This window comes from Fukomys damarensis, unplaced genomic scaffold (assembly GCF_012274545.1).
Source record: "Fukomys damarensis isolate Sample0158 unplaced genomic scaffold, DMR_v1.0_HiC HiC_scaffold_20, whole genome shotgun sequence".
In the NCBI taxonomy this organism is placed as follows: domain Eukaryota; kingdom Metazoa; phylum Chordata; class Mammalia; order Rodentia; family Bathyergidae; genus Fukomys; species Fukomys damarensis.
This window is the reverse complement of record NW_022900932.1, coordinates 34,764,555-34,775,888: the sequence shown is the minus strand read 5'-3', so window position 1 is coordinate 34,775,888 and position 11,334 is coordinate 34,764,555.

Below are 11,334 nucleotides of genomic sequence, written 5' to 3'. Positions count from 1 at the left end.
ACGTCTGTGACATCTGTAGAACTAAAAATAAATACATAAACAGGATGTATATGCAACAAGATTTACCACAAACTCAGGCCTATTGCTTTGAAATTTTAGTGTTAGCCTTGATGGTAGAATTGCTAACAAATTCCATGATTATTGTGTCCAGGTTGCAAGGCAATAGATTCAATATCAAAGCACAGCTTTTAAGTCAAATTTAAGATTTTGATATAAAATAAAATACAATAAATGTCTGCAAAGAGGAACTAATAATCTTCTATCCTAACTGAATTTTTTTTTAACATTCTTTCATGCTTCAGGGCTATAGGAAGTTACTAAGCATTATGTTCCAGGTACTATTTTAAATTCTAGAGGTTCAATAACAAGTAAAATATACAGAAATAGTTTCCTACAGTGTAATAGGAAAGGATTGAAAAGAAAACAATGGCTCTGTAACATGTCACATTTTAATTGTGCCATTGGCAAAAATTAAACAACTTTTGGAAATATGATGGTGAACATGCCTGTTTGAGATAGAGTGGCCAGAAAGCGGTCTCCTGAGGAGGAGTTGGTGACTATTTTATATACAATGGCCAAAGATGGCTCCTTTTTCATCAAAGAATCTAAAGCCAGCAGGAGAAAATCATGTCCATATTTGAGACAAAGAGTGTTCCAGGTTGAAGGAACAACAGATTTTAAAACCGTTTAGTTTGAGAAGGCATGGGTAAGGAAAAGAAAGAGGTGGTAAACTTGAATACAATGTGAAAGTCAGAAGATAGGAGATGAGGTCAGAGCCCTGGTGCACAGGATACAGTAAGAATTTGTAGGGCCTTGCAGAAAAAAAAGAAGGACTTTGGATTAGCTTTGAAGAGATAAGAAGCCATCAGAAGGCTTTGGAAAAAATACGGAAATTTTCTAACACTTTAAAGGATTACATTCACCACTGGAAGTGAATAAGAATGAAAACAATTATTAATATCTAGTTGAGTATTAAACCTGCTTGGATAAGGTAAGTGATAATGGAAGTTGTTAAAAAGTATATTTTCCATAGTACAGCCAACTCTATGTGTATAACACAAAAAGAATATGACCATGAATCCAAAGTGGTTTGCTTGAAACTGATAAAATGGAAATGCCTCAATTACAATGGGAAAGAGAACAAAAGTCCCTTGAAGTGTGATAAAATCTGGGGTGTGATCTTAGCCACATTAAATTAACATGATTGTTAGATAGTGAAGTAGAGATGTAAATGGACAGATAGGTACCTGAGTGTGAGTTAGGAGGAGAAATTGAGATAAAAATTATAAATTTGGGGATTTCCAACTTAAAAATGGTGTGTCTGTTAGCATTAAATTTGGTTGCAAATGTCAAAATAGCAAATTCACATTGGTTCAAATAAAGTTGGACTTTGTTTCTGTTTCATACCAAGAGTCCGAAGGTGGTCAGTGCTGGTGTACGACTCCACAGTTGTCAGAGGAGTAGACTGCTTCTGTCTTGCTTTGCTATAGTCAGTCTGTGGCTTTGATTTCACCAATGTAACTGCCTGAGTTGCAGCTATTCTGTCTCCATTAAGAGCCAAAAGTAAAGGAAAAGATAAAAACGGATGTTTTTCTCCCTTTAAAAAGTATCTAAAAGTTGCATGTGACATTTCTGATCAAAGCCCTTTTGGCAGAAACTTAGTTGTTTGGACATACTTGGGTGTGAAGGGGCTGAAAATTGAAGGTTTTATTTGGGAAGGCTGTGTAAAAATTGAGACTTCTCTCACCTTTGTAGATCAATTAAAATGATATGTCACAGGGCACTGGTTGAGCGCACATAAATGTAGAATAGGAAAGATCAACCTGTAATTGCCTACAGGCACAGATATTTCTATTTTCCCAGTCTTCCTGCAGAGGGCAAAGTTATATTTTACTCTTAGTTAACTATTGCTTTGGAACGAAGCATGCCAAAGCTGAGTGACCTATACTTTTTGGCCATTTTTTATGCATCAGTGGATTTGCCAAGGTTTCACTGAAGCAGATTTCGCTATTGATTTCCCTTCGCTGAGGCTGCCTCAGATGACAGCTATGGCTGGAGAGTCCAAGATTGCTTCCCTCATATGTCTATGTCTTGGAGGGGTGACTGCTGTATGTCCAGGCTCAGCTGGGATGCCTGTCTTTCCCTGTGAAGTTTCAAGGCCTGCCTTTCCCTATGGCTTTCTGTCTTTTATTTTTTCTTGTGCAGTCATTCTGGCCAGACTTTTTAAATGCTAGCTCAGTGCTTACAAGACCACAAAAGCAGAAGCTACCTGACTTTCGAAAGGCTTACCTGACCTGGCAGAGTATCATTTTTGCTGCATACTTTTATGAAAGTGCCATGGGGCCAAATTCATTACAGAAGGAGTCTGTACTACACTGTATTACCAGGAGGCATAGCTCATTCAAAACCATCTTTGCAGATTGGCTGAGATATGCTGTAATAACCAAAGAGGCCAACACACGAGATGCACCTGCATCATTTAGAAAGCCTTTCATAGATATCATTTTGCCAAGTGCAAAACTCTGGTGTCCTGACTGAAATCACTGCACAGACTCCTAATCATTGCAGCAATGTGATAACAGAGATTTCTAGAAAATCTGGTGGTGGTGAGCAGAATACTGAGGGTGTTGCCAAGTGAATTAGGTCAAACAAACACTGGAGTAAATCTCATGAGTCAGGTACTGGGTTAAGAACTTTGACAAACACAATCGTACTAAGTCCTCACTAAAACACCATGAAAGAAGTATTACCTGGATATAGCACATGAGGTTGAGGAATCCTCCAAGGTTGAGTGTTTACTTTAAAGCATGTGGTATATAGCTTCTATCATTCTCTCACACCTGCTCCCCCTGCTGACTCACTTAACATTTTGCGCCTTTGTGATTTTAGAAATGATGTTCTACCAGGAGCTTTTGCTTCAAACTCTGGTCGCCTGGTCTTCTAAATGTAGCTCAGAAAATCACACTCTCAAAAGCCCAGGCCTCTTTCTTACCCTCTGATGACTTAATCCTGTCTTCTTTCCCAAGGTGGCTGTATACATTTCTAATTGTAACTGTAACTTTAGAAAGTATACTTCTATTTTTCAATCTGACTGACTGTGAATGCCAGGAAAGGAACAGACCTTTAAACAAAGAACTTTGTATTTCAGGAAACAGCCCAGTGTTGGAAAATAAGAGGTTTTATTAAATAAAAATAAAATAAATGAGCTGAAGCCCTGCCTTTAGAATAAGTCATAAATGGAAGTTGAATGGGTAACATCAGTATACACAATTGCACTGAGCATAAGCAGTAGGGAAAGGAGGGACACGGGCCTGTGCTAAGATGATGACAGATTTGAGAATAGTCCGACTCACTTTTATAAAACCACAGTCGGCATAGAAAAAGATTCAAACCACACAGAATAGGTTTATGAGATACAGTTTTCCAGGCTTGCCCTAGAAAATTCATAATCTCATTAAAGGAAATAAATCCTCTGAGAAACAGAAATAACTGGATTAGCTAGGAAGGGGTTATTCATTGAGCTTCTGCAGCCCAGTAAGAGCACGGAGCAGATTAATTACATGGCTCATCCTGGCACAGATTGAATCCCAGCTGCTCTGGAGCCCGAAGCAGGAGGACTGCAAGTTTAAGGTGACCCAAGAAAACTTAGCCAGACCCTATCTCAAAGTAAAATTGTAAAAAAAAGGTTAGATGGAGTTCAGTGGCGGACCATAGCCTGTGTGAGGGCTTGGGTCCAATACCTAGAACCACAAAAGGAATAAAAAGCTACATGGAAGTGGTTGCAGGTGACTTCATCAGTCATAAATACTGTGTCCTTTGTTTAGTATGATCTCTCTTTCCAAGTCTGCACAGTGCCTAGGTCATGTAAAGAATCTGTGTCTGCGATAACACTAAAATTTGAGTCCTTAGATAGGCATTATGTACTTCTTATTCCACGTGGCATGGGATGGCTACTGTTCTGATCACTAATTCTCTCGTCGTGTCCTTTCCAGTGTTTTCTATGGCGGGCTCATGAGGACCACAGGCTAGGGAGGCAGGGCCCTTGTGCTGCGTGAAGATGGCTCTGATTTAGCATATATATTGAAATATTTTTGAAAAAGTGAACTATGTAATCTGGGGAAGTATTTAAACCTCTACCTTCTTCCTAATTTATCACCTTTCTAATTGGCTGTTTATTTGTGTATTCATATATCTTGTGTCTTTCATATAAGAGGACCATGCAATATTTGAACTTGTGTGTCTGACTTACTTCGCTTAACACTATGTTCTCAAGTTGCATCCATTTACCAACCAATACCTCATTTATCTTTTTTATGACACTGTTATACTGTATACACTGTACATAACTACCACATGTTCCTTGATGGATGGATATGCTATTTCCAATATCCAGCATTGTAGATTTGGAGAATCTAAAATTTTTGGAGCTTGCCTTGTCCTGAACTTTCTGCCTTCCCACTCTAGGAAATGATTTTTTTCTATATGCTAACAAGGAGGCTTTCTGACCCAGTTAGATTTTAGTTATCAACTATTCATTAATTTAAACCATGGTTTCTCATTCTGCCCATTTGCAGAGCTTCTTTTTATTTTAGCATTCACCCCCCATTTTCCTTGTACATGGCATTACTATTTCACGATATGTCACAAAGACCTGATACAATGTGTATTAGCTGTTAATTCACTTTCTTCCCTCGATTTACCATCTCAGTCTGTTCCCTGTATAATTTTAAGAAAACAGTTGCTACCTTTGGCCGGAGGCTATATTGTTCTTCTACTTGCTGCCAGCCATGGGGCGCTCATTCAGTTTCTGAACTTAACTTCACCTACATACAACACTAACATTATTATTTTATTACAAGCAAATATATTAATCAGCTTATGGCTACAAAGCATATTGTTAGGAAAGTTAATTTATACATCTACAATCCCAATTTTGCGAACAGATTCAACTCGAACAATCCTTGCAGATCTTGGACCAGTGAAGCATCCAGAGACCACCATTCAGACTAATAGGTTGAAGATGATTGTGTCTACTTATTTCAAAATTGTGACACTTCAACAGATAATGTTTTGTAGCATATCAGAAAATTTTAATTTTTAGAAACCTAATCCTGCTTATGTATCAGAATTCTATGGACATCTAACTACAGAGAGGTTAGGCAGGTAGCCAGTCATGCCCGTTTCCTTTGTTTCAGCAGCAACTATTTTTCGACTTTTCTATCACCCAGTTATAATTTCTACTGATTAAAGGCAGTGCTACTCTTCCTAGAACTTGGAGTGTCAGTGAGATTTTAGCATACCTGTTGTGGTCATTTTTTAAAATGGCTACTGGAGATCTGTATATGTCGGAAAACTTTCTTAGCTTAATGGATTTTTGAGATTCTTTTAGGGGGAAGAAAATGGCATTTTATGGAAAAATAATTTAAACCGAGGTTTCTCATATCTAAATCCATTTTCAGATATAATGGTTTGAAAGTGAGATTCTATTTACGTTGATCTAGTAAGGTTATGTTACTATTGTTTTGTCAAAGAGAGTAGAGTTCATTCATGCATATAAACTGTTGATTCTCCAATATCTAATCTTAAAGGTTACCTTGATAATAGGAATTTTCTGTTTCCAAAACCGTCTGTTTCCATCTCCTCTTGTGAATTGTGGAAGTTTCACATTACAAAGTTGAATATAGGAAGGAATGAGTTGATAACTTGCAAGCATGACAAAAAATGGTAGTCCTTATTGAAATTCTTGACAGAAAGTAATAATGATCACTTTGGGGGCAACTTTTCCTCTGCTTTAGAAAGCTTACTAAAAAGTTCATAATGAAGATGAAATGGCATGGGCTTAACTGGAGTAAAGCACCCTTGTCCATCACAGATTTATGAGATATGCCTGTAATTATTAGGATGGTGCCTAATTAATTGAACAGAGATATTTTTTCTTTAGTGAATTGTTTTGGTTGCTGTTGTGTTTGGCGTGTGTCAGTGTGCGTGTGCGTGTGTGTATGTGTGTGGTCTTCGGAGGGCTGGTTGTAATTCCAGAGGTGACCAGGGGAGCATAAGAAGAGGGAGAGGTGAAGTCTGCCATGATGTCCTCTGGGACATGCTTACACCAGGCACAAAACTGCAGCACTACTGGCACATTTGAACGGTGAAGATGACACCCTGCAGGGAAAGCCTCACCAAACCGAGAAACTTAATTATTGCCCCACCGTTGCTTATTGATCCTCAGAGTTTTCACGTCTATTTCCAAAGAATCTACTTGTAATGCTTTGCAGACTGGTGCCTGAATAGGACAGCAATATTTTCCTTTACCTTCCTCAGAGGAGAAAGCAGAGTCAAGGCCTAGGAATGAATGAGTGATGTGTTTGTCTCCTGCTCTCCAGACGTCTGGAGAGTCCATTTTTCCCCCAAGCACTTCTCATATCCATGTTAATTACATTTTGGTTCCACCACACTATGAGAATTTGAATTCATTAACAAAAGTAGAACACTACGTAAAATACTTATATCCACCGTAGCAATCTAAGTTAATAAATTTAAGCTTGTTAAATTTAAATTCAGGAAAAACCAAAAATAAATCAATGAATAAATAAATAAATTTAAATTCAGAAATTAGTTTGTTCTCAAATGGTAAATTAAAATTGTTTTAATAAATTGTTTTTTAGAAAGTAGGTTTTGATTCAATGTCTTTATAAACAAAGGTCAGTTCCAGAGTTGAGGCAGATGCCTTCTCTACTGTGCTCTTATTACACTGGGAGCAACTGGTCTAGAACCACACAGAAGTTTCACAATGCTCATAAAATAACCTTTCCTCTGTGCCTCTGGCATTCAAGGGCATACAACTTAGTAATATTTTCACAGCAGAATCCTACATGCCTTGAGTGATGTTGCCATTTGCTGGAGTTTTCAGTTGCAACCAATTTCACTGATCAGTAGCTCTGGCTTATCTTCATCCTCACAAATTTACTAATTTATTTGGCAGGTGCAAAGTTAACCTCAAGAAATATTCAGGTTCTTGGAGGAGCCAGAAAAAAGTCATTGATTCTTTTATTTGATTTTGCAACCTAACATTTAATTTGGATATGGGGATTACTCAGCAGTTTCATGATATTCAGGCATCAGAGATTTTAAAAAAATAATAAATTTCTTCTTTTTGTGTGAAAGTTGATATGTGGAATTTATTAAAAAGTGATGGGTTCCAGTAAGTGGTTAAATGTGGCCAGTCACTGGACTATAGAGTGCAGCTTGGCAGTAGTCACACTCAGACATAAGCCTACAGAGACTTAGTTTTTAGTGTGTGTGTGTGTGTGTGTGTGTGTGCATGCACGTGTGTGTGTGTGTAACAAGAAGACGATTTGGATCCAATTCCTCATTACAAGCTGCATAATCCCAGACATGCTATTAAACCTCCATGCTTCTCATCTTTAACTTGCAGAAACTGGTAATTTCTTATTGTTTATCAAGATTACATAAGTTAATGCATATGAAGTCATTTTTAAAAATGTCAAGCATACAAGAAGCTTTTCATGAAGAGTTAATTTAAGGCTACAGTTGTAATCCTCACTCTTTTTTTTCTGTACAGCTAACAGAGCGGTCTCTGTTTTAAACTATTTTTTCTTCAACAGTTAAGATATTCACATGGTAAAACTCACACCAAAATATATACAATGAGAAGTAGTTCTTTGTCTCTGCCTCCTGCTCCTGATGACCGTCCTAGAGGCAGCCATTGTTCCATTTCCTAGGTGTCTCCTAGTATTCTGTACCCCTGTAGATACATATTTTCTTAAAATCCCTTAGTTAGAATATAAAATATATTTTCATACAAATTAAGATTATTACTCACAAGGAAAAATGAACCTTATCTATATCATGACAAATGAAAAAGATCACAGCAGTCATACATGTGTAAGATTTTTTTTTGTAGGTATAGGAAACTTTGAATTCTAGATGGAGAGTACCTGATTAAGTACCTACAACAACAACAACAACAACAACAACAACACACACACACACAATTATTACTATCACCACTAGACATATAAAAAAAATATTCCAGAGAAGTCTCATTACCTTGTGATAGTCATTTAGGTAATTGGTGGCCAGCTGGATTTTGAAACCTATGTAACATTAAATTAGAGAAACTTTATAGGAAAAGATAGAAGTCTCTATGTGATATATATCTTTTAGGAAATTCTTTGTAAATCCTCTTTCAGTTTTTTTCTTCCTTTTTTAAAGGCCCTGGCCTAAGAGAAAGAGGGTTTCCAACCTAGACTCTTTACATATCTCTACATTTCATTCTGCACCTGCTTATTGTGTATCCCTTACAAAAGTCCACCTTTGACAACCCTGCATTATTCAATATTTATGTCATTAGCCAGGAACACGTAATCCTATCCATCCATTGGTCCTTGGGTCTAAGAATATTTTGAATTCCTAGAAGGCAATGTCCCCAGAGCTGAGGACATATCTCTTGGAACAGACGTAGGGTTTAGGGAGTGTAAGCCAAATATACAAATGAGCACAGGCAATGTTTGCCCACATAGGGGATTTTGGATAGCGCTGTATCGAATGTTGATCAGAAGGGCAAACTGAGCAGGAAAATGCTAAAACGTAAAGCGAACAAATGTTCTGCTGAGTAGAAGGGGCTTCAAACAGTTCCATTTACTTTGATTTGTACTATGTGGGTGATTTATCTTGGCCCACTTAAAAACGGATCCGGCTAGGCAAACCGAGTCAGAGGTGTGTTAAAATTTCTTATGTGATTTACAAGAGAAAGCTTTGGTATTCAAGAACTAAAGGAACAGTAGACAGCAAGCAATTTAAGTGAGTTCAGCAATTAGCAAAGCAGGGCAAAATGATGGAGCAGGAGAAGCTGATTTCAATGGTTATCACTTATTTCCTCTAATTGCAAAACAGCTCTACTCGAAGCCCTCTAGTAGTTAAAGAAGCCCCTTGGCGTGCAGGCAGCCCCTTCTTCTCTAAGAGGACTCGCCATCAGACAGCTCCCTGTGAGGTTCCATCACGTTAACATATAATTGACTAGTCGCTGTAAGGACACATACAAATTGTAAATAAGAAGCTTAATTCTCCCTTAAAAATAAGACTTGACTTCCCTCTCTTTGCTTGGAGGATTTGGCTTTAAAAACCTTGTAATGGTAAGCTCTTTTCTTGTCTCTCTAAAATGTATGTAAATCTTTTTAAAAGCTAAATAAGCCTCTTGACGGGAATGTCTTTTTCAACAATATGGGAACAACTTCTTCGTATGTGATCAATAAAAGCAGATAGTGACCCGGTCTCTAAATTCCTACAGGAGGATGGGATCCTAACTTCAGTGGGCACTGGACCTAAGTTACAAACTAGCTCCTTTTGTAAAGGTATACAAAGTTTGTTCTTCCTTTGGACAAATGTGTGCAAAAACAGATGATTTGTTTTAAATTTTTTGTGAGACAGGGTCTCGCCACGTAGGCTGGCCTTGAACTCAAGGCAATCCTCCTACCTCAGCCTCCCAAGGGCTGGGATTAGAGGTATGTGTCACCAAGCCAGGTCCCAAAACAGGTGATTACCACAGATATCAGGATATGTTGCCATGATATTGTTGTCTTCTTACTTGAGGAGGACTAGTTATTGTTTATCTTGAGAATGTGTGTATTATGGGTAATATCATCTTGGCTATATAAAAGAAAGAAATTTTTCTTTCTTTGCAATTTCTTGACTACTTTTGTTACCATCACATTCTTATTACAATGGCTATTTAATAAGAACATTATTTTCTTTCTTTTCTACCTTTGTAGAGAGGTTTTCTGAGTTAAGAGGAGGTTTTGTTTTTAATTATATTTCCCAAATACATTATACTTTCTGAGGAGAGGCTTTTGGCTTTTAGCTGGGACTAAACATTTTCAGATTGAAATATTTAGTCACTATAAAATTTTAAGCACCAATGAACTGATATGAGAGGTTATCAGGAAACCTGAGATGAGACAGGATACAGCAACACCTGAAGGGGCCTCCCCTAGCCAGTGACCCAAGGGTGAGGAGCACATCTCATGAGGAGAAACAGTTAAATACATTTCAACACTGGGCTTATGCCTGGGAAATATTTACACTCTCAAATACTGAAAAGAACAACTTTACTTTGTCTGTGGGCACTTCTCTGGGCTTCATAATCTTAAACTGCTGCCCCCTCTTAAGATTTTTAGTACATAATAAAAGGCTATACTGTAAAGATAACACTGATTTTTTGATCTGCGCCATTATCTGTTTTACTGTGGTAAAAATCATTCCTTCTTTCTGGGTTTTGGTTTCATATAAAAAGTATAATGTAGTTTTTCTTTTCTTTTTTTTTCTTTGTGGTACCAGCTGTTGAACTCAGGTCCTTGCACTTGCAAGGCAGGTGGCAGAACCACTGAGCTAAGTCCCTGGCCCTATAGTTTTTCTAGCTACTAGCAATGTCATCATTTGGGTCATATGTGCTTGAGGAAAAAGGCTATGTCCTATTCATTTCTGTTTTCCCCAAATTCTGGGCATGCCAATTGGTTCTTCGCAGTGTATAGTTGAATATCTGAGTAACCAAGTAAATACTTGGGTAACTTCAGTGGACTTATGTATTTCTTATTGTGTACATAAAATAAGTTGTTGAACTGTTTTAATATGAAGCCTCTTTCCTCTGAGCTCAAGCCTCAGAGAGGTGCATCTGCTAGCAGAATAGGGAGTTAAAAAGTAATTGGGAGTGATTAGCTTCCTTTTTCTTTGCTTATGATGTTTCTTGGGATTTAATTTGTATTGAGCTATGGAGTCTCTTTGTGATTCATGTCCCTGTATCTTCTCTGACTTATAAGTGGAAATTCAGTTGATTTTGCTGTCCAAGTAAAAGAAATATTTACAGCAATTTCTAACCTCTGTGTTTCTTCCACGTCACACTTCTAGTCCTGCAGAAAATCCTCTCCAACACTTCCGCATCCAGCCATTTTTCTTCAATTCCGCCCTCATCCAAATTCCTTCTAAATCGTCACCGCGCTTTCCTCACTGTTCTCCCCGAGGCCTCCATCTCTAAGTTTGTTTTCCACATAGTACCGAGCAGGATCTTCTTAAAATACTATCAAATCAAATCTTTTATCCTAAACCTCCTAAAGATTTTCCATCCTTCCTAATTTACCCAGGAACTTGATATAGGACCAGTTGAGAAAGGATGGAGTCTGTATGTGTGTCATTTCTCCTGGTAGCTGCTAGGTGGCGCTGCGGGACTGCGCAAATTTATACAGCGACTCGGCGGTGCTTTCTCTGAAGCGCCGATGGTGTACTTACTTCAAACTGAAATTTTTTTTTTTTTTTTTTTTTTTT